General features: G+C 48.2%; 1 protein-coding gene across 1 annotated transcript in view; it reads right to left on the minus strand.

Annotated features, from left to right (window-relative positions):
- Positions 1–12,998, minus strand: part of MGAT5B (alpha-1,6-mannosylglycoprotein 6-beta-N-acetylglucosaminyltransferase B) — a 217,104-nt gene extending 204,106 nt beyond the window's left edge. The window contains exon 1 of the mRNA XM_075349552.1: positions 12,845–12,998. The gene's annotated coding sequence lies outside the window, so the exon portion shown is untranslated. The remainder of the gene's footprint in view (positions 1–12,844) is intronic.
- Between the last annotated feature and the right edge of the window lie 2,166 nt (positions 12,999–15,164).

Below are 15,164 nucleotides of genomic sequence, written 5' to 3' on the forward strand. Positions count from 1 at the left end.
CCCATGTCCGGGGACCCTTGGCCTGGAGGTTAGCCACCGGTTTCAGTAGTGGCTGGGCCTCGGCCTACTCCATCGCAGGCCCTTCCTCCAATCTACCTCTCCAGAGGCCGTGCAGTTGAAGCATAACAAGAAAGTGGGAGAGGGCTATTTACAGGACCTAAGAAAGTTTTTGGGGTGACCTCATCAGTCCTGAGGTCTTGGTCTATTTGTAAACGGAAACGGGGTTAACTTTAACGGATAAACAGGTAGCCGGGAACCGCTACCATTTACTGCTTATTCTGGAACAGGGGACTGTGAGGGGTGTTGAAGACATGGCTGCCCATCGATCACCACCCACTTAACGTCCAGAGCGGACTACCCTCTTTCTCCACAGTGTCGAGTGTAACTCACTAGGTCTCCGGGCTCCAACTCTCGGTCCGGGTGACCTGTGGGCAGATGAGGGGCCACATCCCTCCGGGACACGAAAATCTCGGAATCCAGTCCAGGCTCGTAGATAAGCCCCCATCCCTTTTGGGGGTTAAAGTGGCGTACTTGCCCTCGGTAGGTTGGGCCCCACACCCGGAAGGTAGCCTGCCGTACGTTATCTTTTTCCTGATAGGTGCGCGCCAGCACCTCAGCTTTTCACTTCTCCCGGATAGCAATCTCTTGTTTCAGCTGGCGCTTTTGCCGCTCCCAGTATGGGGCATGGGCTCCATAATCCTCCTCCTGCTCAGGATCGTAGCCCACACGGATGCCCTCGGTGCCGGCTACAACCAGCTTCTTACTGTGCTGAGGGCCCCATCTCTCATTGGCTTTCTCTGTCTCCCTGCAGGTACATCCCGGCTGCTCCACAGCCGGGACTGGGCACTGGGTAACGACTTGCGCGGTTGCTGCGGGTGGCTTCTAGGTGGGCACCGCCTCCGGTGCGGCCGGGTGGACTGCCAGGGCCGTCGTCATCTCCATCGCAGCTGGGCGGACTGCCGGGGCCATCGCCATCTCTGTTGCGACCGGGCTCGGGGCCTGGAGGTAATGTCTTCCGGACTGCGGTCCAGCGCGGGGCCGGGATAGGTGTCGGAGTGGGATTGCAGGTAGGGCCCGAGGTCCCCATTGCTGGGTCCTTTGCTTCAGACAGGACATGTTCCACTGCCGGTGTTTGAGGTAGCGGGACGATCGGGGCATTGGCTGCAGACACGGGAGGCGAGGGAGGTGACGTGGCGGACGGGAGCAGGCCGGGCCCCTCAGCCGTGACGGCCGGTTCCTGGGAAACATAGGAGCGTGGGTCACTGCTTACCCGCTCATCCGAGGCCATCTCCATCTCGTGTGCCCAGACAGCGGCAGCCAAGCCCTTCATCTCGGTGGTCCATCATGTCATAATGAAATGCGCCTGGGCCTGGATCCTCCAACACATCCTCTCCGTCTGTGCTTCAATCCAGTCAGCGGTGACGGGAACGGGCCTCTCCACTTGCTGGTTGCCGGACCCCTGAGACATTCTGCCGCTTGCTTGTCCAGGAATGGGATTTGGCAAAGTCCTGGTGTCCCTGCCTTTTATCTTCTTGGCGCTTTTTTTGTCCTCCCCCTTGGTTTTTCGACAGCAGTCTCTCGGGACCCACTGTCCTTTTCGTTTCCTTTCTTGGGAGTCACTCACTTCTGCCCACGTTCCCAGGGAGCGGGACTTCAACTTTGCGCCCTTTTCAGGAAAGAAGACGCTGGGCTTGTTGTTTTTTTGCGCCCAAAAATGGCGGCAAAATGGCGGCTGTCGAAAATTTTTAAAAAAGAGCAGCGTTTACAGTCCAAAAAAAGGCACACTTCCACCAGGTAGGTGGATGGGTTATAATCCTGTTCGTGACGCCAGGTTTTGAGGTGTGCCGTGGGTGTTTGCGGATACCCCATACCCCGCGGTGGGTTGCTGTTTCGCTCTATCTGGGCTAACACTTCTGGAACAATGTCTGGAACTTTGCTCCTGTCCTGGTTAATTAGAGAAGGGGCTTGCAACCGTCTTCTAACTAGGGTCCAGGTACCCCGCCTGTGCACAGTTTCCGGACCGGATCTTCGCTGTAGGTAACGGCGGGCTCCAAGCCTGTCCCGGTCCACTTTGGATTTCCCACGACCGGACTCCCGTCGCCTTTGGACATGGTCCACTGCTTGCCACCTAGCCAGTAGACCAGGGCCACTACCCTGGCTACCCTGCACTAGGTTCAGCCTTGACCTCTTTACTCCTCCAAGTCTAAACTTGAACTCTCACTAGCAACAACTGCAAACAAACTGCCTGGTTCCCTCCCCCGGATCCTCAAGACCCCTAGGTGGGCGCTCCCAATCCGCCTGGTCCTGCACACTGGTATGTCTTTCCTAGCCTAAGGGGGGTGGCTAGGATTTTGTGGCAGATGGTACCTGATGTGGGATGTTATGTCAGGTGAATTGTTCCTCTGTGACCACCTGGCGGCGCCAGGGCGTCACACTAATTTAAACTGAGTTTTGGGAGCAGAAACTCACCAAAGCCTCCTCATAGAAATACTCAAAACTTAGAGAGTTTAGATTAAGCTTTAACATAGCCATGTGTAAAAGATCTGAACAACCGTCAGTACATGGAAGTGCCACCAGAACATCGTCAGCACATGAATACAAACCCAGGACCACAATCAGTACATGAATGCAGTGCCAGAACCAGCGTCAGTACATGTATATATCACCAAGCATAGTGCAGTGATCAATTCTTATGTCAGGTCAGCCCCATATACAATTTGATCGCTTGAACCTACAATTACCAGTATGCCAGTATGTCCTTGATAATGGTAAGAAGATGCTGAAAGTTGCTGTTACCAGACCCCGACTATAAGGAACCTCAGTATTGATGTCTCTGCAGACCTCATTCTTCTCAGTCTTCAGCAGCAGTTCCCAACATAATTCCATTAAAAATAAAAGTATCATTATACTGGCCATAAATAAAAAAATCTCACATGCTGCGCCACTAAACAAATAATTGCCTCTTACTATGCATCCTGCACAAAAAACACTCCACCCACACTGTCCCTCTGTATAATATCCCCCTCAAACTGTCTCTCTCCATAATATCCCCCTTAAACTGCCTCTCTCCATAAAATCCCCCTTACACTGCCACTCTGTATAATATGCCCCCCACACTGGCCCTCGATATAAAATGCCCCCCATATGGGCTCTCTCCATAATATAGCCCTTACACTGTGCCTCTCCATAATATCCCCTCACACTGCACCTCTCTATATCTCCCCCACACTGCTTTCTTCATAATATGCCCCCCACACTACCTCTCTCTATGTTGCCACCCCACAGTGCCCCTCTCCACAATACCCCCCATACTGTCCCTCCATAATATTCCTTCCTCCACACAGCTCCTTTCCATAATAACCCTGAGAGACACTAATACATTTCAATATTAGAAGCAGGGAGCGGCGACTCCAGGTACACCAAGCAACTTGTAAAACCCAATGAGGAGCACAACAAAGGGAGTTGGCCATGGAGGAAGGGAGCAGAGCCTGACCCTGGAGTTGAGATAGGTGCAGAACATTCCTCTTTGGCAGGCAGTCTCCTCCTGTACCTCCTCATTCTTCCATCTGCTCTTGCAAAGACTCCTCTTTATCCTTGGCAGGCAGGCTTCTACTGTAACTTTCGTTTCCCCTCTGGCCTCCATCTGCACACTGCAGCATCTTCCAGTGTGTAATTATGTGTTACTAGGTTGTGCTGGGACTAACAGTACATCAAGGTTCTAGTATGTTAGTAATCATTACCAGGTTTTACTGTGACTTGTACATACCTCCCAACTTTTAAAGAAGGGAAAGAGGGACAAAGTTTGCGGCGCGCTACGCGCGCCGCGGCAAATTTTTAGGCCATGCCCCCTAACCACACCCATTTCACAGTCACGCCCATATCCACTCCCCATCCACACCCATTCAGCATGGACACGCAGGCAGCCGGCGGGCCTCCAGCACAGACACGCAGGCAGCCGGCGGGCCTCCAGCACGGACACGCAGGCAGCCGGCGGGCCTCCAGCACGTACACGCAGGCAGCCGGCGGGCCTCCAGCACGGACACGCAGGCAGCCGGCGGGCCTCCAGCACGGACACGCAGGCAGCCGGCGGGCCTCCAGCACGGACACGCAGGCAGCCGGCGGGCCTCCAGCACGGACACGCAGGCAGCCGGCGGGCCTCCAGCACGGACACGCAGGCAGCCGGCGGGCCTCCAGCACGGACACGCAGGCAGCCGGCGGGCCTCCAGCACGGACACGCAGGCAGCCGGCGGGCCTCCAGCACGGACACGCAGGCAGCCGGCGGGCCTCCAGCACGGACACGCAGGCAGCCGGCTGGCCTCCAGCACGGACACGCAGGCAGCCGGCGGGCCTCCAGCACGGACACGCAGGCAGCCGGCGGGCCTCCAGCACGGACACGCAGGCAGCCGGCGGGCCTCCAGCACGGACACGCAGGCAGCCGGCGGGCCTCCAGCACGGACACGCAGGCAGCCGGCGGGCCTCCAGCACGGACACGCAGGCAGCCGGCGGGCCTCCAGCACGGACACGCAGGCAGCCGGCGGGCCTCCAGCACGGACACGCAGGCAGCCGGCGGGCCTCCAGCACGGACACGCAGGCAGCCACAGTGAGGCGGCCGGTCGCCCGCACAGTGAGGCGGCCGGTCGCCTTCACAGACAGGCGGCCGGCCGCCCGCCTTCACAGACAGGCGGCGGGCCGCCCGCACAGAGAGGCGGCCAGCCACCCGCACAGAGAGGCGGCGGGCCGCCCGCACAATGAGGCGGCGGGCCGCCCGCACAGACAGGCGGCGGGGGGCACCCGCACAGACAGGTGGCGGGCCGCCGCACAGAGAGGCGCGGGCCGACCGCACAAAGAGGCGGCCTGAACAGAGAGGCAGCCGGTCGCCTTCACAGACAGGCGGCGGGGGGCGCCCGCACAGACAGGCGGCAGGGGGGCGCCCGCACAGACAGGCGGCAGGGGGGCGCCCGCACAGACAGGCGGCAGGGGGGCGCCCGCACAGACAGGCGGCAGGGGGGCGCCCGCACAGACAGGCGGCGGGGGGCGCCCGCACAGACAGGCGGCAGGGGGGCGCCCGCACAGACAGGCGGCAGGGGGGCGCCCGCACAGACAGGCGGCAGGGGGGCGCCCGCACAGACAGGCGGCAGGGGGGCGCCCGCACAGACAGGCGGCAGGGGGTGAGGGGGGAGGGAGGGAAATCAGCGCTGGGGAGATTAGTTTACTGTACCAGCAGCAGCACAGGCAGCGCTCCTCTCTATGCCACGTCTACTAGGACGGTAGGAGGGAAAAGCAGGGAGGCGGAGAGAGAGTGGGTGGGCGGAGCCCGGAAGCCGGCCGTCCCGCCCGTGGCAACGGGACAAACAACGTAAAGCGTGAAAGTCCCGCTGTATCCGGGACGGTTGGGAGGTATGCAGCATGTTAGAATGTGTATATAAGATCCCACTGGTGGTGGCCGCAGCTTATAGGCCCCAAATCTGGTGACAGGTTCCCTTTAAAGTGAACCTGTCAGGTGCAATATGCACTCAGAGCCAGGAGCAGTTCTGGATGCATATTGCTAATCCCTGCCTAATGTCCCTGTATACACTAGCATAGATAAAGAGATCAAGAACAAATATTTTTAAAGATCTTATATCTTATGCTAATGAGCGCGGGGACTAGTCACAAGGGCGTTACTTCACTTGGCTAGTCGGCTCGCATAGCATGTTAGCATGTTATTACGCCCCTGTGTGAGTACTCACACGCTATGTGAGCCGACTAGCCAAGTGAAGTAACGCCCTTGGGACTAGTCCCCGCGCTAATTAGCATAAGATATAAGCTCTTTAAAAATACTTTTTCTATAGATGCCTTTATCTATGCTAGTGTATACAGGGACAGTTAGGCAGGGAATAGCAATATGCACCCAGGACTGCTCCTGGCTCTGAGTGCAGATTGCACCTGATAGGTTCCCTTTAAAGGGAACCTGTCACCAGAAATTTAGCAAAAAAAAATAAAATATTCCCCTTCTGCAGCTCCTGGGCTGCATTCTGGAAAGGTTCCTGTTGCTATTGTGCCCCCTTTGAGACCTAAAAAAATACTTTATGAAGTCTTACCTTTTTGTATGCAAATCTGTTTTTATGGTCACGGGGGCGGGCTGCCTGGCGTCCGTTATTCCCCCTCCTGCCGCTGTACGCCGTCCCCCATTGCTCATTTCCATACATGAGGACGCCTTCCTCATGTAACTGTCCTCCTGAAGTTTTGTGCATGCCCAGTGCCACTCTCGCGGGAGTGAGCACTGTGCAAAGTGTGAACGCTTTTGAGGTGATTGCGCAGGCGCGAGATTATGGGCGGCGCAGTGATTGTCTTCAGCAGCGTCATCCAAGTACCCACCCATAATCTCGTGCCCACACTTCTCACTCTGCCTCCACCGTTATGCGCAAGCACTGTCCATATGAACCATGTTACCTATTACCGTGGGCGCGAGATTATGGGCGGCGCTGTGATTGTCATCAGCAAAGTCATCCAAGTACCCGCCCATAATCTCGTGCAAGCAGTAATAGGTAACATGGTTCATATGGCCAGCACTTGCGCATAACGGTGGAGTCAGAGGGAAAAGTGCGGGCACGAGATTATGGGCGGGTACTTGGTTAACGCTGCTGATGACAATCACAGCGCCGCCCATAATCTCGCGCCTGCGCAATCACCTTAAAAAGCGTTCACATGCGCAAAACTTTGGGAGGACAGTTACATGAGGAAGGCGTCCTTGTGTATGTAAATGAGCAATGGGGGACTGCGTAAAGCGGCAGGAGGGGGAATAACGGACGCCAGACAGCCCGCCCCCGTGGCCATAAAAACACATTTGCATACAAAAAGGTAAGACTTCATAAAGTATTTTTGTAGGTCTCAAAGGGGGCACAATAGCAACAGGAACCTTTCCAGAAGCAGCCCCAGGAGCTGCAGAGGGGAATCTTTTATTTTTATTGTGAAATTTCTGCTGACAGTTTCCCTTTAACTGGTAGGGGAGCCAGGATAAAGCAGAGCTGAACCTGTTGGGAAGCTAGGACCCAGCAGCTCTGCAGGCAGAAGACCACTGATCGGTAAGCTAATAGAAGTCTGCAGATGCCTACTCTGCATAGGTTATTACTGGCCAGTGCTATCTGCAGGAGAGAGAAGTGCTGATTGCACGGTCTCCTCAGCTTCCTGACTCCCCGTGTATCTGCAGCAGTGAGAAGCCGCACACGGGGAGTCAGAGAACAGCTGCAGAGAAACGCAGGCTTCGGGACTGGGGATGTCCGCTCTGGGGGGGGGGGGTCGGCTCTGGTGCAGGGGGGGTCGGCTCTGCTGCAGGGGGGTCGCTCTGCTGCAGGGGGTGATTCATACCTCAGCAGCAGTCACAGGAGTTTCAAGGTGCGCGCTCGACTCTGTGATGAATAGAAGGGAGAAACAGCGAGGCGGGGCTACAGTGGGTGGGCGGGACAAACAGCCTCACGGGCGGGACTCGGGATCAAAGGCTCAGAAGAGGGACTGTCCCGCTGTATCCGGGACGGTTGGGAGGTATGCTTGTATTACTTCTGTGTTCCAGTATGGAATTATTCAGTTTAGGAACTGCCATAACATGTAGAACCTGAGATCATTCTATGACTTTTACTACATCAGTGTTTTAGCACATTAGACCAACAATATGTTTAATCCACATTTTTTTCTGGCTGTCAAAAACTTCAGTTTTTCAAGCAGAAGACGCTTCAAGAATCACTTGATTTCATTGCAGTTTTGTAAATCTGAGTTTCTTTTTTTAGCATATTTTGCTTACTTCCTAAGTGCTTTTTCGAGGATTTTTTTCCACCGGTGTTTGTCTTTTAACATTGGACATTTGTTTACTACCATTATCTGATGAGTTTTTAAATTTATTAAACAATTAAGAATATGATAATAAATGCTCAAAAAAGTTCAGGTGTCACCGGGAGTCTTTTTAGCTTCTGTTTGACTTCTGTTGTAAAGTTTTTAGCATCTTAGAGAAGAATGACAGAAGATTCTACGTTACATCGTTAATATGCTCGACATCCTTGAAACCTTGTAGCATTTAAAAGCCTGAATATATGAACAGCAAGTCGTTGTCCCATACAAATTATTTGGAACATATTATTTGATCATTTTCTTAGCACTTTTTCTGCCATTTTTTGAGCCGACCAACTTAAAAGAAAAAAGGCCAATTCATTATCTCAAGGTATCACATGAGATACGGTGACTGTTGTGGAGGGACAAACCTAATTCTGCTCATCATTATTGTTTTATATTATTTTTTATCACTTAATACTTAGCTGAATTAAGCATGTTGGCCAGCATCTATAACTAATACTGTACATGTTACAACAGGGCTAATTGTAACCAGTATTTTTACCTTCAGTAGCTAATCAAGGGTAAATAATTCACTGCTTTTAATAAAGTTTATATAAAATAGTAAATCATATTGCACCAGTTATTCAGCCATTGTACCTTGATCAACAGCTTCCAACACAATTTGATACCCCCACAGTCTCCACACATAATATGATATCCCCACATAGTACCCAGCACAATATGATGTAACCTCAAAGCCCCCACACAATATTATGTCACCAGAAAGTACCCAACACATTGTATGATGTCCCCACAAAGCTTACTAAACTGTATGATGTCTGCGCACACAATAGCATGTAAACACAGAGCCCTCCACACAGTATGACGTCTCCACACAACATCACTACACAGTATTATGTACCCAGTCAGTCCCCTATGCAGAATGACATCCCCAAACAGCCCTCAAACAGTATTATGTCCTTACACAGTCACCCATTCAGCCCCCTTTTCAGAATAATGTCCCCACACAGCCACCAGATATAGTATTATGTCCCCACATAGCCCCCTTACACAATATTATGTCACCACACTGCCCCCTGTGCAGAATAATGCCCTTTAATGCAGTATTATGTACCCACGCAGCCCCTCCTCCCATGCAGAGTTATGTAAAAGAAAAACCTACTCACCAATCCCCATTTCCCTGCAGCTCCGGTTGGAGATGACGCGATGTAATGACATCATCGCACCTTTTGAGCATCACACATTGTTTCAGTAATGAAAGAGGGAGCTGACAAAGGTTGGGCATGAGTGCCTATGTACCATTCCTTCTCAGTGAGTGTGGGAGACCCCTAAAAGCTGCTCTCGGTTATCTGCGATGGTCCCATTAGGAATGAATAGAGTGGAGGTTTGCATGTTTGATGGCCATTCCATTCAGAGAGCCCGTCAGAGCCCCATTCCAAAGATCAGTGGTTGGACTCTCACCAAACCGAATCTTATCTCTTATCCTATAGGGGATAACTTACAAACTTTGTACAAACCTTTTAACCTATTTGCAGGTACTCAAAAGAGATGGTCTCTAAACTTTGCACAAAACGTTTAAGGGTTCAAAGTATGCATGAGTAATTACAAGATAATGAATAAGTCCCCTCAGACCAGATTGGGTCTGCAAGCAAATTAGTAGTATTCCCTAAAGAAATTACACTGCTTTGTATCTAAATAAATACCCTGGCAAAGGCTAAATTGCTTGATCATTCCCCCACTAGTAGCCAGCATTCGAAACAATATCCCACCACCCTTCCCTTTGATAGCTTACATGTAAATCTCCTAAACCCTATTAGGCTATTTCCATGACTCTACAGAAGCATTTATAGAATCTCATCAGCCAAGCCAAAAACCCATCTGTAAACCACACTGTGTAGGGTTTTTTGTCCCTCATCAGTACAGAGCAGGTTACTACTTGGCAGAATGAGGTGTCTGAAACACCACTCAGGGGGATACTGGCTTTTACTGTTTCAGGGGTTTTGCCCCTTATTGCTCTGTAATGATAATGGGCAAAACCCCAATACAGTTATGCCTACAGATGGGTCTCTAGTTTGTCGGGTATGAACGTCTTTGCACATATGTTTCCCATGGAGTGTTGCCCTGAAAATAAATCTCCATATCAAGCTGGGTATCTTCAATGAAAGCATTCCCCCAGAGCCAATACTCATATATCAAAGATATTTCTATCTATTCCATATACACATAGAGCCCCTCTGACCTAGACAATGAACCTGTCTATTCCTCAGTGTCCAGGAGCCTTCAGCATTGGTCCTTTATAGGCAAGATTCATAGAGTCGGAGATCACCAAATCTCAATCCAAAACCAAACCCCAAATCTACAGTTTATGTCATTTAGTCATTTATGTCCCTTCAAGTCTCTAAAGTGATTTACAGCCCCCATGTTTGGCTTCACTCTTAGTTTCCTGCTTAAAAAAGCACAGATCAAATACAATCTATAAAAACTAGATCGATACTAACTTTAGAGTAAATGACTATCTTTGGTCACAGTCATGGGGTCGGATTAACACTAGAAGTCCCAAAAATTTCAAGCTCCCCCCTGAAGTCCCGAAATAGGGTCAAATGACCCTTAGTCCAAACTGAATAGAACTAACTAGAAACTAAATGGCTAAACTCAATGGAAAACAACAACCTCCTGTGGTGCGACAGTAATGGCCTTAATTACAGAACAAAAGACGGTGATTATAGGATGTTAGCTAAAATCCTTCAGGTCATTCGACCCGTCTCTGGGTTCCAAAGGTAGAAATGTTAAATGACCCCTCTCTGGGACTTCTAGTGTTAAGTCCATAGATAGTCACCAAGCCTGATCCTAAATAAAAAACTAATTTTAGAGCCCCATAAACTTATGTTACATTGGTTTGGAATAATGGGGTGCTCAGAAACAAAACTTTCAAGTAACTGAACCGTGCATGAACATCTTAACAACACCTGAACCTACAGTCAGGTGGAATCACACGCTCCACAGAGTCCTACGGTGGGTTAATAACAGCTTCCATTAACTGTGATGTTAAATAGGGCTGTCTTGTTGTTAATATCACTTCATCTGTAGATATATCTTCTCAGTAATCATTGGGAACTGTCTGTTCCCACATCCCTTTGTATCGGGCACATCATTCAGAGAAGGATTGCACTAAGTGTCTTGCTTTGTATTTAATTTAAAAAGGACGCATTGTCTGACGGAGAAAAGTCTATGGACCTTGATATTATGTAGACTGATGTAAAGGCTGCAAACGAATACAGATATCCCCTGGACAGCAGATCAGCATTGCATAATCTCCACTAGCCTATCTATATACGACAGTTACATAAGGAATATATATATATATATATATATATATATATTCCTTTAGTAACTTATATATATATGGACAAAGAGTCAATGCAAAATGCAAAGATTTATATATATCAATTACACATACATAATGATGATATACTTTCATATGTCTAATATACAGACAGTATATTAGTATATACAATAACAAGTCCAACCTCTTTCACAAATACAACATGTATTACTAGAAGCATAGTATACAGTTACATAGCACTCCCATATCCTAAGGTGCTCTACGAGAGATTACTATCCATCACATAGAAGAACATAGAGTATTCACATATATACAGTATGTGTAGATATAGGGCACAGCAGTGACATTAATAATTATAGTGTTACATCTAGTTCACCTTAACTTGACACTGTACACCAGAGGACACCTTGTATGTGCTCACAAAATACAATGCTATATATATATACAGTGTATATATATATATATATATATATATATATATATAGTATATATATATATATATATATATATATATATATATATATATGATAAAATTATATATGCATCCATATATCTAGATATCTATATATATATATATATATATATATATATATATATATATATATTATCTATATATATATATTTTTTTTATATTTTTTTGTATTATTTCATCAATTGTGCAAATGGATTTATATATATATATATATATATATATATATATATATATATATATATATAAATACAGCATATGTGTGTATATATATATATATATATATATATATTCCCTTTCTGGCAAATTATAAAATAGTACAAATATATATATATGTATATTTGTATTATTTTATTACCTATTTGTAAAAAGGGGTCATGTGTACATGTAAACATATATATATATATACATATATGTAATATACATTTGCGCAATTAATAAAATGATACAAATAAATATATATTTATATATATAGATGTATATGTAATGTTATTATATATATATATATATATACACAAATGCACACCTACACACACGCACAAATATATCTTTTAACTCCTTATAGTCACATGATTGGTGCATGAATATGTAAAGAGTTACATGAAATACAGAACCAAGGTAATGATGGCAGCGCTCACTATATTCCCATGTATGTCACCGATGTGGGGTCACTCATAGCTCCAGATTGTGTGATGACACATGGCTCTCACATATGGGCACCGTGTTGGTAGCGTGTCTCACTAATGCATTGCTTTAATTTACAGGCGTATATAGTATATCTTAATTATCCAAGCATTCAATTCTATCTACATGTACAATGGATGGATTTATGAAGCATAGTAGTAATAAATGGGCATTGGTAAACAGTTCACTGCTGTGCCCGATGCCAGTACATGGCACAATATGTCTCTACCATCTTACGGGGTATATACCTTTAAAATTAGCAGACAAAACATACCCCCTTTAATACCCACAATAATGCCAACACCTTAGCCTCATGCAGTGCATTTCTCATCAGTCCTTCCACATGTAGTCCAATCCTGCCAGCCAGAGCTAAGTAGAATATCCTATTTCCACTATATAACCCTTATACACATACAACAAACTGAGCCAGGGGTTCCCAGCCTTCACTTGCATACAAAGCATCAAGTGATCCATCATGCATCCAGTATACACATAGGTAAGCATAAAGTCAGAAGAGCCCATACCCTGGGAGCCTGGTATACTCAGCAGCAGAGGGGAGTGTGTGGCAGACTATTCCAGGGTGGCAGGGGCTGCTCCATCTCCTCTCCTCAGCCCTGTCTGTACCTTCTTACCCGGCCATGCACTGCGCTCTGCCAGCTGGGTCTGGGGGCTGCATTGTTTTCTCCGGCTGGATTACACCTATCACATGTGCGCCATCTGCTGTCTAACATGTGGTATTGCAGGCTCAATCTAGCTAGTGTAGGAAACCAGAAATATTTAACCCTCTCTAGACCATAAAATTGGCTACTTGTCATTTTGCCAGACTTGTTTTTGGTACAGAGATGAGATTTATGCCATACAACAATATACATGGAATTATTTATCCACTGGGCGATTGTTTCTGAAGGTTTGAGAAATATTTTTTATAGACAAATGTTAATCTAGAGAGCATTGCAATTGTGTCATCATTTTGTTGATTGATGATTTCAATCATTTGTAGCAAAAAATCAATGTCATGCCTAATGCTCACCATAATAAAAGATGGCGCAAAGACATCACTTCTGACCGCCAGGACATGGAGCATCAGTTTCCAGCCCGGATTCTTTATTTTGTACTGGACCCTTTTATCTATACATTTGAAGCAACTGTACACCGTCATATGTGCCATTGTCCCCCACTGTAAAAATAGTATACAGTCACCTTTTTATGGGATCCAATTGTAGTAACAAGCTTAGGTGATTAATATTAATACCCGTGTTAGTTCGAAAATAAGACATCTATATATCTATCTATTATCGGTCTAGCTATATATTTCTCATCTATCTATTATCTATATATTCATATATCTATTCTTCTATCTATCTGTCTATCCTTCTATCTAAATCTTATCTCTCACCAAATATCCTTTATAATCTTATCCTTGTTGTACAACTGCTGGGTCCCTAGGAGAGTGTGGAGCCTGTGAAATTGCCCAGTTTGCACTCCCTAATGCCAGTCCTGAATACCAGCCTGTCTTGTGTTCAGTTCTTTTAGACTCCTGCAATTGAGACCTTTGGTCACATGACTATGAACCCATCGAAGGTCCTTAAACAATCTTAACCTCAGAATACAAATGTTAGGGTCCCTTAGAGAGTAGTGACTCTGAGAAATCGCGCAGTTTGACTCCCCCTAACACCAGCCCTGACTGTGTGGCGCCCCTGAGGCTTCAGTTGCCACAGGGTACTGTGCCTCACTTAAGGTGCAGTATTCATCCTGGCTGGGTAAGGAGGAGGCCAGTGCCGGTACCACAATACACAACACATACAGTCAGCTGCCCTTTCACCAAGACCAGGTTAGGGTAGGGTCTTTGGGTCAGTCACCAGAACACATGGGGCCTTCCACCCACTAGCCAACGAGTTCTGGGAGGGAGGGTCAGCATCCGGGGAAGATGAAGGAGGAACCTAGACTCAGTCAGTGGGGTCTGCACCAGGCAGATGAACAGTCTGGTGGAACCTGTGAGACGTAGGAGTTATACAGTCGCTGGGGGAGAGCTGGATAGCTCCCTTGGGATCGGAGCAGACTGGGTGCGAAGTCCAAGGTTAGGGAGAACTTTATGTCCTCTTGACAAATCCGCCGGGTGAGGGGATTGCACATCCCTTTGCCCACCTTAGTGCCTGGGGCACAGCAGTAGATAGAGCCAGGAGTAGTGACTACGATCCAGCCCATCAAGGACTCGCGCTGCCTGCTATACGGGACGGGAACTTAACCCAGGATGAGAGTCTCAGTAAGGCTATATGCAACGGGGATTCATCTAAAGTGGGCTTTACACGCTATATCTAACGAGATGTCGGCGAGGTCACGTCGTAAGTGTCGCACATCCGGCATCGTTAGTGATATCGTAGTGCGTGACAGCTTTGAACAAGCAGAAATACTCACTTTCTCGTTCATCGCTGACACGTCGCTCATTTTCTAAAAATCGAACAGCCTGTTGTTGATTGTTCCCGAGGCAGCACACATCCCTCCGTGTGACACCCCGGGAACGATGAACAAGAATTACCTGCGTCCCGCCGGGAATGCTGAAGGAAGGAGATGGGCGGGATGTTTATGTCCCGCTCATCTCCGCCCCTCCGCTTCTATTGGCCGGCCACTGTGTGACGTCGCTGTGGCGCAAAACGTCGCTCCCCCTTCAGGAAGTGGATGTTCGCCGCCCACAGCGAGGTCATTTGGAAGGTAAGTACGTGTGACGGGGTTACAACATTGTGTGACACGGGCAACAAATTGCCTGTACCGCACAAACGATGGGGGCGGGTGCGATCACAAATGCGATCGCACGATTAATTGTAACGTGTAAAGCAGGCTTACCAC

The sequence above is a fragment of the Anomaloglossus baeobatrachus genome, chromosome 5 (genome assembly GCF_048569485.1).
Source record: "Anomaloglossus baeobatrachus isolate aAnoBae1 chromosome 5, aAnoBae1.hap1, whole genome shotgun sequence".
Lineage (NCBI taxonomy): Eukaryota > Metazoa > Chordata > Amphibia > Anura > Aromobatidae > Anomaloglossus > Anomaloglossus baeobatrachus.